At 47.6% G+C, this 19,462-nt stretch overlaps 1 pseudogene; it reads right to left on the bottom strand.

Moving 5' to 3' along the window:
* Positions 1-301: 301 nt before the first annotated feature.
* Positions 302-4,358, bottom strand: LOC114797111 (protocadherin-8-like; annotated as a pseudogene).
* Positions 4,359-19,462: the final 15,104 nt, after the last annotated feature.

The raw sequence follows: 19,462 nt of genomic DNA, 5'->3' as shown, positions 1-19,462 counted from the left end.
GTCCAAGCTCCAGAAGTATATTACCCGTGAAGATGCATTAATAAAAAATCTCCTGTTACACCCACCCCAGGACATGGAAAAAAAAGACTTTTTTTGGGGGGCTGCTGGGCTGGAACACAGGAGTGAACATGCACACACACACACACACACACACACACACGTGGCTCGGTCTGTACGTCTATAAATAGACGTTTGCTTTGTGGCTGAGACGTGGCTTAGCATTTCTGCGTGACACGACCTGTCATGTTTTGTGACCTTTCACCGTTCGAGCAGATAAGGAAGCTGTGGGTGGTGGACTAAGTCAGATTTCTTTTTTTTTTATTTAACCGATGCATACAACAATCACATTTAACAACGTCATTTATTATGAAAACCGGTAACTATCTGTGCAATCTAACATGCCATTAAAAATCCATGGGTTTTTCTTTAAATATAAAAATATATTCTCATTTTACAAAAAAAGCTTTATAAATACATGGAATTATGGCACACCGTCATAAAAGAGACCACCACGTACAAACACCACAACACACGGGGTTTCGGAACTTTTTTGAAGTTTGTTTTTAGGATTTCGGGAAGCTGTCCTCATCGTCGTCCGCCGGAAACATCTTGGCGCACGGCGTGTACGCCGCAATGCTCATCTCCTCCGACTCGGGGATCTTCTCTGGCTGAGGCGGACAAACAAGGATGTAGTCAAATTTCCTGTGCTGCGCCTTCTCGTGGACGGCCTTCGCCGCTTGGCCCTTGCCGTGGCCGTCCCTGGGCAGCGTGGCCGTCTTGGCGAAGGTGGAGAGGTGTCTGTTCGCCGGGTTGCCGCCGGGCCTGATGGCCGATGGGCTCCAGCATCTGTCGGAGTGGCCGAGGATCTTGCACTCGCTGGTGCAGGCCCAGAGTCCTGCCCCACCCCCCCAAAAAAAAGATTTTAATTCCAGCACTTTAGATCATTCCGGAGAACTGTTATAACGGCGTAATAAGTAATGACAGCCAGCGGGATGCATTAAACTTCAAGTTGATGAATTTTTTTTGCTCTATAACAGGTCCGGTGATGGTATGTAACTGATGGACGTTTGATTCAAGTCTCACTGTAGATGTATGAAGATCAGATATGGACTGCAAAGCTCTGGCGTATGTCACTTTGGACGAGAGTGTCTGCTTAATAGCAGAAATGTGAATGTAAGGACATTGACAGCATCTCCAAAACTGCTGGATGAATCAGCCATATTGTTATATTGTTATGGCAGATTGATACCTAATGTACCTTCAAACATAAATTATTATTATTATTACTGTAAGATTGATGAAGGCGAAGCTCACCGTTTACGGCCATGCAGTCTTTCTTGTTGCCATCGCTGATGTCGGAGTCGCTGTCGTTGAAGTCGCTGTCCCCTTTGCCGCTGTCCTTGCCGCTGATCTGCGGATCTCTGGCGGAGATGGTCGTCATCGAGTTGCCTTTCCATATCGTGACGGGCCTCGTGGTCTCTTTCCCGTAGCCGGGCAGCGTGCAGTACCCCTGCGGACGAGCGGACGTTGGCACACGTGCTCGACCAGATTTCATTACATTTTACATTTACATTTACAGCATTTACCAGACGCCCTTATCCAGAGCGACTTACAATCAGTAGTTACTGATTATATCAGTATTTAGCAACTCAGGGTTAAGTGTCCTGCTCAGGGACACGATGGTAGTAAGTGGGGTTTGAACCTGGGTCTTCTGGTTCACAGGCCAGTGTGTTACCCACTAGGCTACTACCACATTTGATATTTGTGGTGTAACCTACCTCCATCTTGCCATCCAAGGCCCTCCCTTGGACTTAAAGGGACACGTTTTATCCTTCCTGTCCTTCGGGCTGGAGTCCTCGCTGCTGGTGGGCGCGGCGGGGATGACGAACACTGCTTGGCTGGCGCGCACATCAAACATGCCGCCCCCGTGGTCGGCGATCAGGGCCATGGCGTTGCCCTTCTCCCCCTGTTCCAGGCGCGGCACGTCTCCTTTGTCGCGCGCGCCCCGCCGCCCCTCCTGTCCCCTCGTTTGTGGCGGCTGCAAATGGTGGTAATTAAGATAATTGCCACTAAAAGGACGGTGCAGCTGCCGGCGAGCACCGCGATGATCACGATGGACTCGTCCCACTGGCCCGGCGCCTCCTCCTCGCTCTTGGCGTAGAAGTTGTCTCCGGCGGGCGCGGCCGCTGTCGGGACGAGGCGTATGGTGGCGGTGGAGGTCAGGGGCGGCTGTCCGGCGTCGCTCACCGCGACCCTGACTCTCACGGCGTCGGCGAGGTCGGGGGCAGCTTGCGGCCGACGGTGATCTGCCCCGTCGCCCTGTTGATGGAGAAGCCCAGGTCCCCCGTCGACGAGGTTAAAGGTCAGCTCGGCGTTGCGGCCCTCGTCGGCGTCTCGGGCTCGGACCTGGGTGACCACGTAGCCCGGAGGGGCGTCTCGGGGCAGCGGGACCTCCGCCGTCCCGTTCAGTAGGACGGGCTGCACGATGGACGGCGCGTTGTCGTTCTGATCGACGATTTTCAGCGTGACGGTGGCGGTGCCGTGCAGCTGAGGGAACCCCCGTCGCGCGCCTGCACCCCGACCTCCAGCCTCTTCATCACCTCGTAGTTGAAATCCTCAGGGCGTAAAGCGAGCCGCTGGCGGGGTCCAGGGACACGAACGTGGACACCAGGGACCCCATGACCAACCTGTCCACCAGCCTGTAGGTGATCTTGGCGTTCCGGCCCACGTCCAGGTCCGTGGCGGCCACCGTGGTGACGTAGGCGCCAGGCGCGTTGTTTTCCTCCACGCACACCTCGGCGGGCGTGGCGAACGCGGGCGCGTTGTCGTTCTCGTCCGCCAGCCTGACGGTGTACCGGGACACGGTGCGTAACGGCGGCGAGCCGAGGTCCTCGGCCATCACCGTCAGGTTGTACTCGGCCGTGCGCTCCCGGTCCAGCGCGCCGTGGTGACCAGCGTGTAGCTGTCCTCGCGGGCGCGCCGCAGCGCGAAGTGGGCGTGGCCGTAGAGCGCGCACTGCACGCGGCCGTTCGGACCCGAGTCCCTGTCCGCGGTGCTGATCAGCGCCACGAAGCTGTCGGGCTCGGCGGCCTCGGAGATGTAGGCGACGCCCGCGGCGGTGGAGGTCATGGGGGTGATGGTGACCTCGGGCGGGTTGTCGTTCACGTCCTGGACGTGGATGACGATCTTGCAGGCGGACGGCGTCGGGTTCGGGCCCAGGTCGGTGGCCTGCACGTCCAGCTCGTACGTCTTCTTGTCCTCGAAGTCCACGGGGCTCTCCAGGGTGAGGCGGCCGGATCTGGGGTCCACGGCGAAAAGCCGCCGGATCTCGGCGGAGACCTGCTGCCCGAAGCCGAACACGACCTCGCCGTTGGCGCCCTCGTCCGCGTCCGCGGCGTTCAGGTCCAGAATCACGTACCCCGGGGGCGCGTCCTCGGGCAGATCCACGGAGAAGTTGTTCTGCTCGAACACGGGACTGTTGTCGTTGAAGTCCTGCACTCTGACGACGACCTTCGTGTCCCCGGAGCGCGGCGGGCTGCCGCCGTCCGTGGCCACCAGCTCCAACACGTGGGCCGCCTGCGTCTCCCGGTCCAGCTCCCGCATCAGGACCAGCTCCGCGTACTTAACCCCGTCGGCGCGCGTCATCACGTCGATGGTGAAGTGGCTGTTGACGGAGATCTGGTAGCTCTGGACGTCGTTGGAGCCCACGTCCTCGTCCTCCGCCGCGTCCAGGGCCACGCGGGAGCCCACGGCCGCGTTCTCCGACACCTCCACCGCCGTCTCCCGCCGCGGGAACCGCGGGGCGTTGTCGTTCACGTCCCGCACCTCCACCTCCACGTGGACCAGCCGGAAGCGCTCCCCGGACAGGCTCAGCACGTCGAAGGAGACGAGGCACGGCAGCCGGCGACGGCACAGCCGCTCCCGGTCGAGGCGCCCCGCCACCGCCAGCTCGCCGGAGTTCTCCCGCAGACGCACCAGGGACGCGTTCTGCCGCTTCATCATCCGGAATCCGGACGGGGGGTCCAGGACAGGTCCCGGGCGAGGTTCCCGATCACCGTGTCCGGGCTGCTCTCCTCGTCCACCCGGTAGCGCAGCGTGTTTCCCCCGGTGGCGGCCGGGGCGGCGAGCCGCCCGCAGACCAAGAAGAAGCCAAGTATCCACCGACGCGGTTCCATTTTTATTCTGACACTGGTTATCGAACCGGTAATTACACCAACAGCATCTTTTTTTATTCCTTTTTATTCCGCCAGCGTGCTGCTCATCAGGTCTCCAAACTGTACTGAAGTCGGGAGCTGTTTTTACGCGCGTCCGCGTCGCGCCGCCAGCCCCTCCCCGCAGTGGCGCACGCAAACGGGACCGAACGGGACCAATCCACTTCCTGGGAATAGAAAATGAACCTGTAAAAAAGCGAAGGAAGACACGGAGAGAGAGAGAGAGAGAGAGAGAAATCGGACAAATGACGCAGTAACCTCGCTCGTTATTAGGGGACATTAGGACACGGTACAGTTCGGCGTGATTCCTGCTTTCTTCTCAGCATGGAATACGCGGATTAATATGATCGAATTCCATTTTTCTAGTAGCCTAGTGGGTAAGATGCTCGCCTTTGAACCAGTAGAACACAGAGTCACAGGTTGAGACCCCACTCACTGCCACTGTGTCCCTGAGCAAGACACTTAACCCTGAGTGTCTCTGGGGGGAGACTGTCCCTGTAACTACTGGCTGTAAGTAACTGTACGTAATGTAAAATTCAGAAGACACACTGGAAGGATAAACATGGTCAGAAAGTACAGATTAATAGCTACAGTAAACCATAAAGTTACAGTAAAACTATTCTATATCCACCATGCAACCTTGGGATGCAATGTGGGTGGTGGTAGCCTAGTGGGTAACACACTCGCCTATGAACCGGAAGACCCAGGTTCAAATCCCACTTACTACCATCGTGTCCCTGAGCAAGACACTTAACCCTAAATTGCTCCAGGGGGGACTGTCCCTGTAACTACTGACTGTAAGTCGCTCTGGATAAGGGCGTCTGGTAAATGCTGTAAATGTAAATGCAGCCATAAAGTAAAAGACTGGGGATAAGCAGCCATGTTGAAAAATCTCTGTAACAGAGTGGTGATTGTACCAGGGTAGGAAAGGAAAGCGCATAAGGTGACGTCCCTGTCATGCACAGTCCCTGCTGTGCCATACCAAAGCTTTGTTATACTTGATTCTAAATGTATGGAGCCCAGTGGAATTGTCCTTACAGCCCCTGACATGTCTTGGCTCCACCCACCTCTAAGCGCTTTGTAAAATGCTTTGGATGAAAGCATCTGTCAAATCCAACCCCCTAATCCCTGCTTCATAAGCATTCTGATGTTACTCTAGGAACATAGGGTGGCACCGGGTCACCCCGCGGCCTTCACCTTCGTTCCTGGTCCAGGATGGTGCGCTCAAACGAGGCCGGCGGCTCTCGGGATTTGTTTGCCGCGCTGTAGGGATTAATTGTGCTGAGGACATCAGTCAGAATTATGCCAAAATGACAGTCTCGGCGGAAATAACCCATTTCCCCCTTCCTCCTCTTCTCCTCCCTCCTTCCCTCTCTTTCTCAGACATAAGACCATCATCCCCATAGCAAATGCAGTCAGCAAGACAGCAAGTGCTGTCAAAACTCTTTTCACTTAATGATGACAAATGCTGGCCTTTTTTATGCCGTGAGGCTTGTATTGAAACGCGTTCATGGACTAATCGGGACAATCATGTCCATCCTTTGGACCTTGGTAGGTACCATCAAGCGAGTTGTGGACGAATAACCCGCCATTAACCCGGCATTGTTTGCCCGTCTCGCAGGACACGAGGCCTGTTTATGTCATTTGTTCGTGCCTCCCATCTCATGAGCGTTAACATGGAAGCAAGCAAGCAATTATAAAATGACACTTTAATGTCGCTGGCTATTTCACCAAAAGCGCTTTTGAAAGTTCGGAGACGACTCTTCCGAGGGTTCGAACGCGGCGAGACACAGAAGCAGGTCTTCCAGCAAATGAAAAGCGCTCGGGAGCTGTGTCAGTGAAGATAGGGATTTCAAATTTACAGTTGGCTCACAGACATAATTCCATTTTTAATGGGATTCTAAATGCATTCCGTTCCAGGGGATGTCTTTGCATTTTCAAGTTTTTTTTATTTTTTTATTTTTTTATTTTTTGCTAATCACTTCGGTCCATAATGTGCCTGGAGAAAGGCCATGATAGTCTGCGTTTACAGCCGCCACTGAGCCCACAATTCTTTCAGGGAGATTAGAAATCAGAAGGAAATTAGACGGCCGCCGGAGAGCGGCGGCGGCGGCTCTTGTTGGAGGGACTCGTGCTCTTTTTAAGATTTCTTTACAGTTCCGCACGTATTGCACGAGCTGCGCCACTCAGCTTGACTGCACGGAATGCGACGGAAGAGACGGTGTTTTATTAACGAGAGTTATGTAGACAGTGGAGGGGGGGGGGGGGCGTCTTCACCATCACTTCATCGCCACACTCCAGTTACTGGCGAATCCACCAAGCGGATTAGTACGAAGCAGACTTCAAAAAAGTAGTATGGCTAAAAATCAAAGTCTTCTTCTTCTTCTTCTTCTTCTTCTTCTTCTGGCTGCTCCCATTAAGGGTCGCCACGGTGGATTAGTCGGTCTAGTTGTCTGCACAAAGGTGCCCTTCCTGACTCAACCCTGCCCATTTACCTGGGATTTACACAGTCACGTGCACCCCAGTAGCCCCAGTAGCAGGGTTGGACAATATCTTTATTAATAGCCATAAATGTGTCACGGGACTCCGGCGAGACAGGTGAGCGAGCGCGTGTGGGTGGAAATGAAAACCCCGGAGCGGAGCAGGGCAAGGAGGCAGGGGAATTTCCACCGAGTTGATCTGCGAATCTGTTGACGTTCGCGAAAAAAAAGGCAAGACAAAGGAGTGGCGGAAACGGGCAGGCAGGGAAAAACGACAAAAAACAGAAGACGGGAACAATGAGAAGAGAGTTGAAGAGCTGAGTAGAATGTTGCAGGGAAAAGACTAGGTGACTGGAGGCGGCCATCTTGCCCGTCACCCTGGTCACGTGACAAAATGTATGTATTCAGAATACTTTTAGAATACATATAACATGCTGTGCTACTATGCTTCTTTCGCCTATATGCATCAACATGAATAAAAAAGTCCTTGTGGATTCATGATGTCTTTACTCATGTGGGAATAACCTATTAATGCCAAAATACATATAGAATACTTTTAGAATACATATAACATGCTGTGCTACTATGCTTCTTTCGCCTATATGCATCAACATGAATTAAAAGTCCTTGTGGATTCATGATGTCTTTACTCATGTGGGAAAACCTATTAATGCCAAAATACATATAGAATACTTTTAGAATACATATAACATGCTGTGCTACTGTGCTTCTTTCGCCTATATGCATCAACATGAATAAAAAAGTCCTCTTTACTCATGTGGGAATAACCTATTAATGCCCAAATACGGGACCCCTCAACTATCACCGTAGATGCCAACTGGCATTTTAGCATAAATATAAATTAAGATTATTTTTATTGACTGAATCAGATACGATTTCTTTAGATTTCATTCTAATAATTATCATTAACTGTACAGGGGGACAAGTCTCAATGATTAATAAAAACCTCATTTGATGGACAGTGTCCTCATTATTATTCTACTGGGACATTGGGATCCACCCAGACCAGACCTGTTGGTCACAACAATTCCTCTTCCACCAGAAGCCAAGCCAACCAAGTCCTGGCCTGACCAAACCCTTCGTGGCTTCAGCAGCAGATTGTTTGCCAGCTTGGAGAATCAGTAAACCTCGTCCGTTCGCTCTGGGGTCGTCTCTCGTAATTGCTTAGCCATGTTTTTGATGACACGGTAATTAATCGGAGCATGTTAATAGAACATTAATGAGAAATCAGCGCCTAGGCACTTTGGGACAGATAGACTGTATCTACCTTTTGCATAATATTCATATCCGCCGATGCATTGTCTGCAGAAGTAAATATTTAGACTTGGTTCCATCTGGCCTCCGTCTAATTTAGATAACTCCAAGTGGGGAAGCGATTTGGATGCAACTCGCCCAGATATTAATTGGCTCCTCTGTTATGGCGATCTCTCTCTCTCTCTCTCTCTCTCTCTCTCCCCATTCCACTCCGTTTTCCCGAGTCTGTCTCGCGCTCGCGCAGACATTATTTAGCTGTTTGCGTTGTGCCAGCCGGGCCGCCCACCCCGATTCCTGCTAATTTCCTGCTGATGGCGCCCCCGAATCTTTGTCAGCTGTGGTTCTCTCGACATGTCGTGACCTTTAGAATATCAGCACCCTTCGCGTGCGCTTTTCCTCACGTTACTGTCGAGGCCTGACGCAGCGGAGGCAGCACATTTACACGTCGCCATCTGCGAGTTAAGAGCAGCAGAAGGCTGGTTTCGAGCGGCGGGCGGAGTCAGAATCAGAACAGGATAATATCTTTTTCTCGTTAGCCTTCGTGTTTCCGCTCTGAGCTGCATCTGAGGAAGGAAAATTGCGAGGCCCTTTTTTTTTTTCTTGTGCGTGAGTGATTAGAATAAATGTATGCTTGTCTCTAAACAAAACTGGTCAAAATGACTGAAGCAGGGAGACAAGGGGTTGGCACAGGACCTCCAGCCTGCTTCCTGGTCTCACTGGATGCTCTAGTCTCCACCCATATTGGAAAGACATGCAGGTCAGATGAACTGGTTTCTTGCATTTGCCCATATTGCTGATTAAGGCTTTAGATGTTCCATGAACCTACGGATTAGAGGGCTTTAACAGTAATAATACATTATGTATGACATAAGCTCCTTTCAAGATACTTAAGGGCACCTCACGATTAAAAGGTAAAAAATTGCAATGGATGAATGCACTGATGGTTAAGAACATTGTCAATATGAAAATTTGCTTACCATAGGGGTGCCTTAAATGATGAGGGGTGGATCACATGTAACCAAGTCATGACTTGTTCCAATTACTTCATGATTACAAACATGATTCCAAAAGTCAGAAGGCAAGAGTAATAATTTGAAATAATTTCAGTCATCCTTGCATAAAATAAAATTTTTTCTGTCATAAGCCTTAAAGCCAGTCAGCAAATTTATTTCCAGAAATGTATAAGACTATTGCATCTTACATGCTCAGACATTTTTTGCTGTGTGCTCGTGTTCTCTTGGCAAGATTTTCTGAACAAAAGGGATCTAATAAGTGGCTGATTATATGTTTGAATCTATCGATTTTGTGCCGGTGTTCTGCATTGTGCTCCATAGCTCAGACAGCGCTCTTGAGCATTCATTGTCAAGCAGAGCTCTGGTTTCTGTTATCATGAGGCCAATAAAAAAGCAGATGCAGCCCTGTCTTGTTTCTTCAGAGACTTCCTTGAAAATACACTTACCAAAAATCCCACAACAATATAATCCTCCTTCATTCATGATTGCTGGCAATCCTCCCCTGATTAAATCAAACAGCAAAAATGAAACACTTTTGTGTTTGGGGTGTCTAGTGAAATAAAGGCTCCCATCACATGGGGTTTAAAAGCCCAGCGCACAGGTTAAGCCCTGAGAGAAACCAACGTGATGTTTTATTGATTCTTCTCTCAGGCACTGGAGACAATAAAAAGATTGAGTTTTTCATTTAGGCTCTCGCTCTGTTTTGTTCGGGGTGAGGGGCTGGAGTTAAAGGCGGCTCCCTGAGCCCCAGCTCACCCATAAACAGTAGTTATGAGCATTATACTCCGAATTTATTGATTTGATTTGTTCAAACTACCCATTCAAACAAATTGAGTTACTGAACTCAAGTTATGATTCATTTGATGCACTGCCGTAGGCAATGTTTAAAGGTGCAGTAATATAAACCTACTCCTTACCAAGGACTATTGTATATGCATCCAACAGCTATTCAGCAGCCTGTTTCTCAGGTCAACATGACATTCATTTTCCCACAAAACGTAATGCATTTAAAGGAACACTGTGGCACAAGAAATCGTTATTAGGAGAAAATAATATGAACAAGCACATCCATGTCATAAATTGCCTAGATTTTTTCCCACATTGTCTCCGTCCTAATTCTTCAGGCCATGGCAATGGCAGTGTTGCTTTGAGTTTGGCATTTGTAAAGGTGGTCAATTGATTCACTCGATTAAAGAGCCGTTCAAATGAATCTGTTTGCTCATATGTATCTTTCCAGTCTCCAGCCATGCAAATCGAGAAGCCTGCAGTTGGGTGAAATTAGGATTCTGGAAGAAAACCTTTCACTGTGTCCCATTCCCAAAAAGGCAATGCTGTTGGGAATACCTTAATAAAATATTAAATAATGTATATTCTACTACTTCTTAATATTAATGTTCCATTCCATTCTATTATTAATAGAACAATGTCATAAAAGCAATACTTCAGGATAGGATCAACACGTATTCAGACACCTGTTCAAGTATATGGCTCTAGCAGGCAAAGCCATTGTGTCTTGGAAAGATGAAGATAGGTAGCTGATGCAAGAAGTGACACCAATTTCGGCAGAGATCTTGAAGAACACCGTCATTACAAACATGCTCAGAGCCCATCAGAAACACACAGGCAGTTGAAATCTAGCACCTCATTACTTTAAAAATCCATAGTCTTGGCTTGAAAGCAATGATATTGACACATTCAGCCGAAAATAACCAGACACTTTTCAGAGTTTGTATAATTGAAGCATCTAAAATTATTATATTGTGTTTTCTGCGGTCAATAGAGAAACGTGGTTTATGTCCAATTTGTGCAAAATAACATTTTTTTCAGGCCTGCTGGATGCCTGCTGAACGCAGGACGCGGAGGTAAATCAATGTTTTGATTTCCTTCTTCAGTTGTAGTCCGGGCACGTGAAACAGCCATGCAGAGAGACAAAGAGAAGACAATTAATCGAGTAGAGACAGAAAAGCGCTTGGAGTGCTCTTGAGCGACGCTTCAGCTCGAGGGAAAAAAAATAAAAAATCTCGCGTCTGATTTTTTTTCTCTTTTGCTCCCTTTCTGTTGTCGTTTGCCCAAGATGAATGGGCTTTTCAGATTTAAGAAAGTGCATGGTTGAAATACAAAGAGGGGCTCATCTATCAGGGTTGAATAGCTGTGCGCCGCTGTAGTGGGGGTGCAGAGGGGTGCTGCGGGCTTCTGATTAGACCCTGGGCCAGCCCTGCAAAAAAAAAAAAAAAAAGCACCAATCCTCTCTTTTCTGCCTCCGACGCCTTTGAACTGCAGGAGACAATTTCTTCACTGTAAGCTCTGTTTTAGACATTCTCTCTGAGGCTCGCTCACACGACGCATGCGTTATTGAACATTTCACGCTACTTTGCAGACGTTCAAAGCAGATTTTTATCAGAGGGGGTGAAAAAACGACACGGCCAAGAAATGCTGTTTACAGGGTTACGCGCCAAGAATCTGACTACTGTCTCATTTCTAAAACATGAAGTTCAGACAAAAAAAAAATGTCACTCAATAAATGATATTGGATTAGCTCAGAACAAAAATGCTCTTACAAGTGCATGCAGAAACAGAACAGAAATCAGCAGAAACAGCAGACAATAATGACCAAAAATGTTCTTTAAATGGAATCTGCCATTTGGATTCTGCAACATCACCTCCAAGTCATTTCAACAGGACATTAAACATTGACAAGAAGTTCGAAAGCCAGTTAAAGATGCAGGATGGGTGAAGAGGTGATAAAAAGATGAATGATGAGGAGAGGAACGGTGGAAAGAGGTTTGCTTATAGTTAAACATGTTTAAACGTATTTATCCCTTTGAGTAATTTGATTAAATTGGTTAATTTCATTGAACTGTAACACAATGGGGCAGTGGTGGCCTAGCGGTTAAGGAAGCGGCCCCGTAATCAGAAGGTTGCCGGTTCGAATCCCGATCCGCCAAAGGTGCCACTGAGGTGCCACTGAGCAAAGCACCGTCCCACACACACTGCTCCCCGGGCGCCTGTCATGGCTGCCCACTGCTCACTCAGGGTGATGGGTTAAATGCAGAGGGCAAATTTCACTGTGTGCACCGTGTGCTGTGCTGCTGTGTATCACAAGTGACAATCACTACACTTTTTTTTCTTTTTTTCTTTTTTTCAATGTAGGAATGAAAAAGACGAGACGCATTGGTTGCAATTTGGCTTATCTGGGGAATGTTGGTATATTAACATGCCAACACGCAGGGCAGGGCCACCAAACATCAGATTAAAATTGTCTTGGTTTGGGAGATGTTAGCACATATTTGTGCAAATGCTAACATTGCCAATGTTCACAGGGCGGAGCCACATTTCACAGGGCGGAGCCATGTTTCGCAGGGCGGAGCCATGTTCGCAGGGCGGAGCTACTTTTTACAGGGTGAAATGTGGGTTTGTTTGGGACCTGGCAGCATATTGGCTATTTTAGCTAAGGGGGGGGGATAAAGTGACATGGGAAAGGAATAATAGCGTTGAAAGGGTGATGTGCTGTATTCCGAGTAATGCCCCCACATTCTGACCACTGTCTCATTTTTAAAACATGAAGTTCTGGCTCTCATTCAAAAAATGAATTTGGATTAGCATGAAACATAGATGCTTTCATAACAGCACTCAGATACAGAATAGGAATCAGGCAAAACAGCAGACAATAATGACAAAGGTTCTATGTGGCGTCTGCAGTTCGGATTCCAGAACCCCCACCTCCAAGTCATTTCATTCTGAGCTTGAACAGACCCAAACTGAACAATGGCAATAAGAATAATTAAATGGCAGTAGAAGTGGAGAGGGAGGCAAAAAAAAACAGAAACATGAATTCATTTTGGAATGTTGCGCTGTGTACAGCCAGAATACAAATTGACCATTCGGGCTGCAACAACGTCTACCAGTCATTAAACTGGGCTGACATTTCTCTTAAAAGATGCAGCTGTTATAATTAACAACATTATTCCGAAGTGAAAGGAACGCCGAGCGGGATAGCTAAATTGAGGCAATTACAAAATGTGTTTTTCCATCTAAACCACGCCAATTTCCTGTCACTCGTGTACATTCAGTCCATTTTAATGACATGCCACATATGCCAGAAAAAAAAAAATGCGAAAACTATTTTCTTTTGTTTTTATTTATATGGGAGTCCATCACATCCAAAGTGTAAAATCCATGCAACAATATCGGCAGCAGATTTAACCCCTAAACATCCCGGTTTATACCACATCTACGCCGTTACCAACCTGTAGATACCCAACAACTAGTTACTGTCCACGGAACTGAAGGCCCTTCACTCTTATTCTGTGCATAATTCAATGTGAATTCAAATGTACTTGATAATCCCCCAAGGTGGATTAATTTAACCTTTGTAGTCCTCCTCTTGGGCAGATCTGATGTCCTGTTGCTGTTCATGCTGGAACAACATCAGAGCCATTACGGGTTGTGCGGGTTTTGTGATAAGGAACATGTTAGCGAGAGGATTAGTGTTATCCCAGGATGTGTTCATCCTGTATTTCCTAGTCATTATGAAATGTTTTTGCCCCAGTGATGCAACCGGTGTGAAGTGGGACAGTTTCAGCATGTTGTTTGTGGTGTTTTCAGGGACAAAAAAAAAAGTGGAGAACGGAAATAATTTCACACAAAAAAAAAGAGTCTGAGCATTCAGCCATCCATCGTAGAACGAATAGTAGTTCACCACAACAGTTCCCAAAGAGCATTCATTGGGCAAATTGATGGAGACAGAAACGCCCACGTGCAACCTTTCAAAGAATTGATGGCAAAGTCCTCAAATGCAGGAAAGAGTGGGCCACAGCAGAGCATACAGCACACGAGGAAACGCTGGATAAAGCGATGCCGCGAATGGCTGTCAGAGCCAAATCTTCCAAGCTCAGGGATCTTTTCTCATTATCTCTCTGTTTGCTGTATTTGAATAAATTACTTATATTGGTGTTTTTTTGTTTTTTTTAAATCCATGCCATTTTTTTTCTGACCTTCACACAAAAAAAAATTGACATTTTTTTGTACAGACTTCCAAATCCTTAACCTGATTCCGTATTCCACCAGAACTGCAACAGTCACATAAAAAACACCAACATTATCTCTTGTTTATTCAATTTCACTGCCGTCTTAACCCTTAATCTCTTATTTATCCATATGCAAAACATACTCCGAGGAGAATGCCTCCGAATATGGCGATGCGCTGCTTTTCTCTGCCCTTCAGCCAGAACGCATTGGCTATTCAGGGTTTTCATCTCAGCCCTTGAGAATTATGATATGTGAGTTGCTGAGCCCCTGAACCAATGGATTTAGCGTTAGCTGAAAAACGTGGGGACAGCGTGCACGGCAGACCTATACGTGTGAGGAGCCAGCCAGGCCTGCGAAGGAGCGCGGGTGCGGCCACAGGGCCGCCGCGGCTGGCCTCTGGCTGTCTGAATCAACAATCCACACTTCAGAGCCCTTGCTGAGACGGAGGGTAGGGACCGCCGGGTCCTCCGAGCGCCATTGATGGAGCAGGAAAAGGATTATGACAGAGCAATGAAGAATTTATTTGAATTATCTCTCGCCATCGTGGAGCTTTGTGAGCATGCTGAATAGATAGCGGAATGAAGGGAGACGACCTTTCAATGCAGAGGACTTCAGATTTGTCTTAGGTTGCCCTTGAGATGGAAACGTCTGAAATGTTTTAAAATCTCTAATAGTTTTTTTTGTTACAGGCCAATACACAAGAGACTATTGGGGCCCTTTCTTGATATTGGTGTGCTAATTTGGTAAAATATAGTAGAAGAAGTCATTCGTAAATAGATTAATGCTGTGAATTAACCTTCAGACCAAAAGGACAAAACAGCACCTGTACCACCTGAGGAAGTTCAGGGTGTCTCCGGACATCGTAAATGTTGTTGTACACAGGCGCTGTGGAGAGCATCCTGACACAGAACCTTACGGTGGTTTGGTAACAGCTGTGTCTTGGATCACAGGATCCCTACAGAGGGTGATCCATGGGAAACTCTGCTGCAGGTCACCTCTTGGACACAATGGTAGTAAGTGAACCTGGGTCTTCTGGTTCGTAGGCAGGTGTGTTACCCACCAGGCTACCACCACCCAGCGTTTTATCCTAAGGCCATACGGGTGCTGAATGAGGACATGCCACCACACCTCTGACCTCACACCCTGACTATCTGAATGTGCAGGGGGAAAAGTGTGTGCCGACCTTCTCAGGGGGACCCCAGTGGCATGATGGCGAGATTTGAGTCTGCAACCCTTCGGTCATGCATCCTTACCCACTAGGTCAACGCTGCCCTGAGCTACTTTTTGAGCAAAATGTACCAATCTCCTTCTTTTCTTTTTGCTTTGGCTACTCATGTATGGTATCGTGTGTCTCAAATCTCCTCTTTCCCTGCATCCTCCTATTTTACACTGCATGTCCTTCTCTCCCTCCTCCCTCATCCCCCTCTTCTTCTTAGGCCAACAGAAGCCCTATTTCCTCCATAGCACCCTGTTGGCGAACAGTACTGTTGGCCGTGACCATTTGCATATTGGAAATTCCGCATATTTCTTTTACATGGGACTCCCTTACTAAAATAACCCTCCTCATTTACCCAGCACAAACAAATACTCTGGCATGTGTGGTTGGTCACTTTGACCAAATTTACCAATATTAGGCAAAAGAAATTGTCACTTTTACACACATTTGGTGATAAATCACCAGTTTCGGTAATCTGGAAAAATACATCAGTTCATGTTGACCCTGCCTATACAGTTTGCAACAGTTTGCCTTTTGCCTAAATGTTACGCTACTTGTGGGAGAACATTTGTAAAACCTGTCACAGATCAATTTATTCATTTTTAATTAGTTCATTTTGTTCATGGCTCTAGGCTTTTGGTAAAAAAAAATGGTCAAAAAATGGTATTTATTTGGCAAAATTTATTGGAAAACATCCTGTGATGGTTGATAACACGGCTCATATTTCATCCTTACCCCATTCCTCAGGCTGCATCTGCAGCATACATAATGTGATCATCTGAGTTAGGTGTGTGTGTGTGTAAATGTTTTGCACATCACCATAAATGTTAAGCTTGTTACTGCTCCCATGCCAATCGAGAGCAGCAACGGAGCTGAAACCATCAACACACGGAGCTCCGTGGCCACATGTTGCTCGATCAGCAGCGACCCGCATTAAGCCCAATAATCTGAAGCGATGATAAACGAAGAGATGCGCCGGCTCCAGGTAGCGAGGCCCGCTCACTTCTCCAGATTGATCACGCAATCGTGCTGGAGGAGCGAATTGTGGCTGAGGGTAGGGGAGCGGAGGGGTGGGGGGTGGGGGGGTGCAGGCGCGGGAGGACTGATGAGGCCTGACAGAACATCCCTCCCTCAGTTTGCTGTTGACAGCTCCAACCACACTGACACCGGCTCCCGGCGATGATGAAGGCTGTGAAATGAAGTTACTTTTCGGCGCGCCATAGTTAGTCCCTCTGCGGTGCACTGTGTGCTGCCACCTGGGCAGGAAAAACCGGGGTAAAATCTGGGTGTTTTCTTTGCGGCGCTCAGAATTCTACATTTTGGTTCTGTGGAAAATAGCCTTTAAAGAAAGAGATCATGCAAGCGTATCGGTTCACAATCCTCAAAAGTTTTTTAGAAAGTGATTGCATCTTCAACATTTATTAAGAATCTAAATAGTTTTTAAGGTAAATGAATGTTAATAATGAATAAAAAATTGTATGTACAATAGTAAGTATAATTAACTATAATATGAGGTCTACACCTTAGACACTTTCTGCACATCTTCTACTTATCTTTGTACTCCAGGGATTAACTGAGCTAATTATTACCTATGAGACAAAGTCATTTTTGTTGTCAATTCTGCCATATGAATAGGACATAAAGGACAAACAAGGCAACTGGAGACAGCTCAATGTAATCAAAATGACGCACACACACACACACACACACACACACACCAGAACTGGATAGAATGCCAAGGTGGTCAATTTGTGTTGAAGTGAAAAGGTTCTCCGGACAAAAATGACCTGAATATAAGACAGAGGTCTTTAATGAGAGAACACGCTCTCTGGTATTTCAGATCCACTCTCGGATATGAAATGTGGAGGTGAGCGCTGGTAATCGATGCCCATCTCCCTCCGTCTTCGTGCAATTGATTGTCTGGGTTTGAGTCTTTTGGGGGTTTTTTTTTCCCGACAGCAGGTCCTGCATGAGAGCAGCACCCTGTTGATGAGGACACGCGCCCGTCTCTCGGAAGTGGAGAGCGAGTAAAGCAGCTCGCGCCTCAGAGCAGCGAGCCGACTGGTTCAAATATTAAACTGCGCGAAACATAACAGCGTTCCCGGCGTGCCGGGTGTTGCTGAATATATTCATGGCATCCGGGTGATCGGAGCGCTGCTGATAGCAGGTGCATAAAAAAATCCCGGCTTATAAATGATAGATTGAAGGAGGGGGGGGGGCGGCACGCTGAGGTGATGAATAGGAACAGGTCGGCGTGGCGGTGGCCTTCCGTTGCTCGGGAGATCCTGGGAGGACAGTACACCTATTCGAGGACGAAGCATCCGGAGTTGACTTCTATTAAAATAGATTGTCACTCGCAGGCAGGGTCATTCCGGTCTTGCTCCTCCAGGCCTGTTACGTACCGTACAGCGGGAGGAGCATCTGAACCCCTTTTCAACTGCAGTGGTATCTCCATTCATTATGTTTTCAAGTTGCCTCGCTAGTCCGTCCACCCAATCAAAAGGTCAAAGGTCACAGAAGCTTCACATTTCTTGTAAACACAAGACCAGCAATAATTTCAGGCCATTTCACGCAGACTAACAGATGGAAGTATTTTCGGTTTTATCACTTCAAGGTCACTTTAACCTCATGTTCTTCTGAGCACCATTTATCAGGGGGACATGGGGGAATCTCGAAACATTTGGTACCAACCTTCACTTGGACACAAGGACAAACCAATTAAATTGTGGTGAGTGGAGACGTGGCACTAATGTGAGTGATGCCCAGATCCGCAAACAAACCCAGTCTGAATGGAAATGATTCAGTGGGATCATAAATTTTAGCAGGGTCAGAACTACACTACACTGACGGGGTGCCCCATTTTCCAGTATGTACCGCGCTCATGTATACAAGTGTGCAGCGGCGTGGACGATAACAGGGTTAATACGACAAGCGCTAGTCAAATACCACAACCGCTCGACGATGAGGACGTCTGCACAAATCTGCTGGTTTGAGGGGGGGTGGGGGGCAGGATGTAGGAACCAAATGCTCTGCCCACCCTACTAGCACCACAGGGTCTACAGAACAGACAGATGTAAAGAACACCCCCCGCGCATCTTTTATTGAGCCTTGTAAGACAAAAGTGGACGATTTCTTATAGCTTACCCTTAATAGCTCATTTTGTCAAGAGACTTCCTCGTCCCCCATCATTTAGACCATGCATGTCATCATAGTGATATTATACATTTCATATAAAATACACTTGAAAACCATTATTAAATTATTCTTGTATAAACCAGGGCACCGTTGGTCCTTGTTGGTCTTATTCCTTTAGACTGTGAAATGACAAGTACCACTGGCGAGGTGAACTTCTGAAGGTGGTGTTGGGGGAAGGGGGGGGGGGGTATCTTCACCACACCCTTCCATGATTGTTCTGACAGTCCAGAATGAGAAACACCTTCTGCCCAAATGTTTCTTTCATCTCGACATGGAAATGAGATTTTCCAGCTCACTTCATCCTCGCTGCTTAAATACCTTCTGGCACAGAGTGCGATTGAGGGGTCTGTTGACAAACCTCCCTCCAGATCACTGTTTAGTTAAGGAGCTCTGGGAAGATGATTTGAGTAGAGTGGTGTGTGTGTGTGTGTGTGTGTGTGTGGTGTATGTGTGTGTGTGCGTGTTCTATTTCCAGTACCTCTTGCAGATTTGAGGATAGGGTTCATCTCGGTCTGAGGCTGTCACAGAAAATTATTACGTTCATTTAAGTCGCGTCCGTAGATGGAAGTTCCCAAACTGTGAAAACTGTAACCAATTTGATGGATACCACATTGTGGCATATGAAATTAAATCCATACTTTAAAAATCAATTAGGCCCATTTGCCCTTGACAGTGCACAGAGTCAGTCGTGTGGAAGATTAAGGAAAGGACAGAAAAGAGAACTGCTTAATCGCAGAGAATTAATTATAGAGACTCTGTCCGGTCGAGTCAACTGTTCACCAGTGAGTTCTCTCATAAGGTCTTGTTCTCCTCGGAAGCCGGGTCCAGGCAACGTTCTATTCATAGCGCCTCGTTATGATGCGGTAATGATGCAGGGATCTGATTAACCTCTGCTCACCAGGACGGATCCGGTTTTCCCGGTGACTCAGCGGCCTAATGGAGGCCATCATCCAGCATGGAGGAGGAACATTATCGCCGCCTCTGGACTCCTCGGTGCTGTAGTATTTATCCCCCGGCGGGAAGAGAGTCCTAATTGCTAAAATG

Source organism: Denticeps clupeoides, chromosome 9, assembly GCF_900700375.1.
Source record: "Denticeps clupeoides chromosome 9, fDenClu1.1, whole genome shotgun sequence".
Taxonomy (NCBI): Eukaryota; Metazoa; Chordata; class Actinopteri; order Clupeiformes; family Denticipitidae; genus Denticeps; species Denticeps clupeoides.
This window is presented reverse-complemented; position numbering and strand designations above follow the sequence as displayed.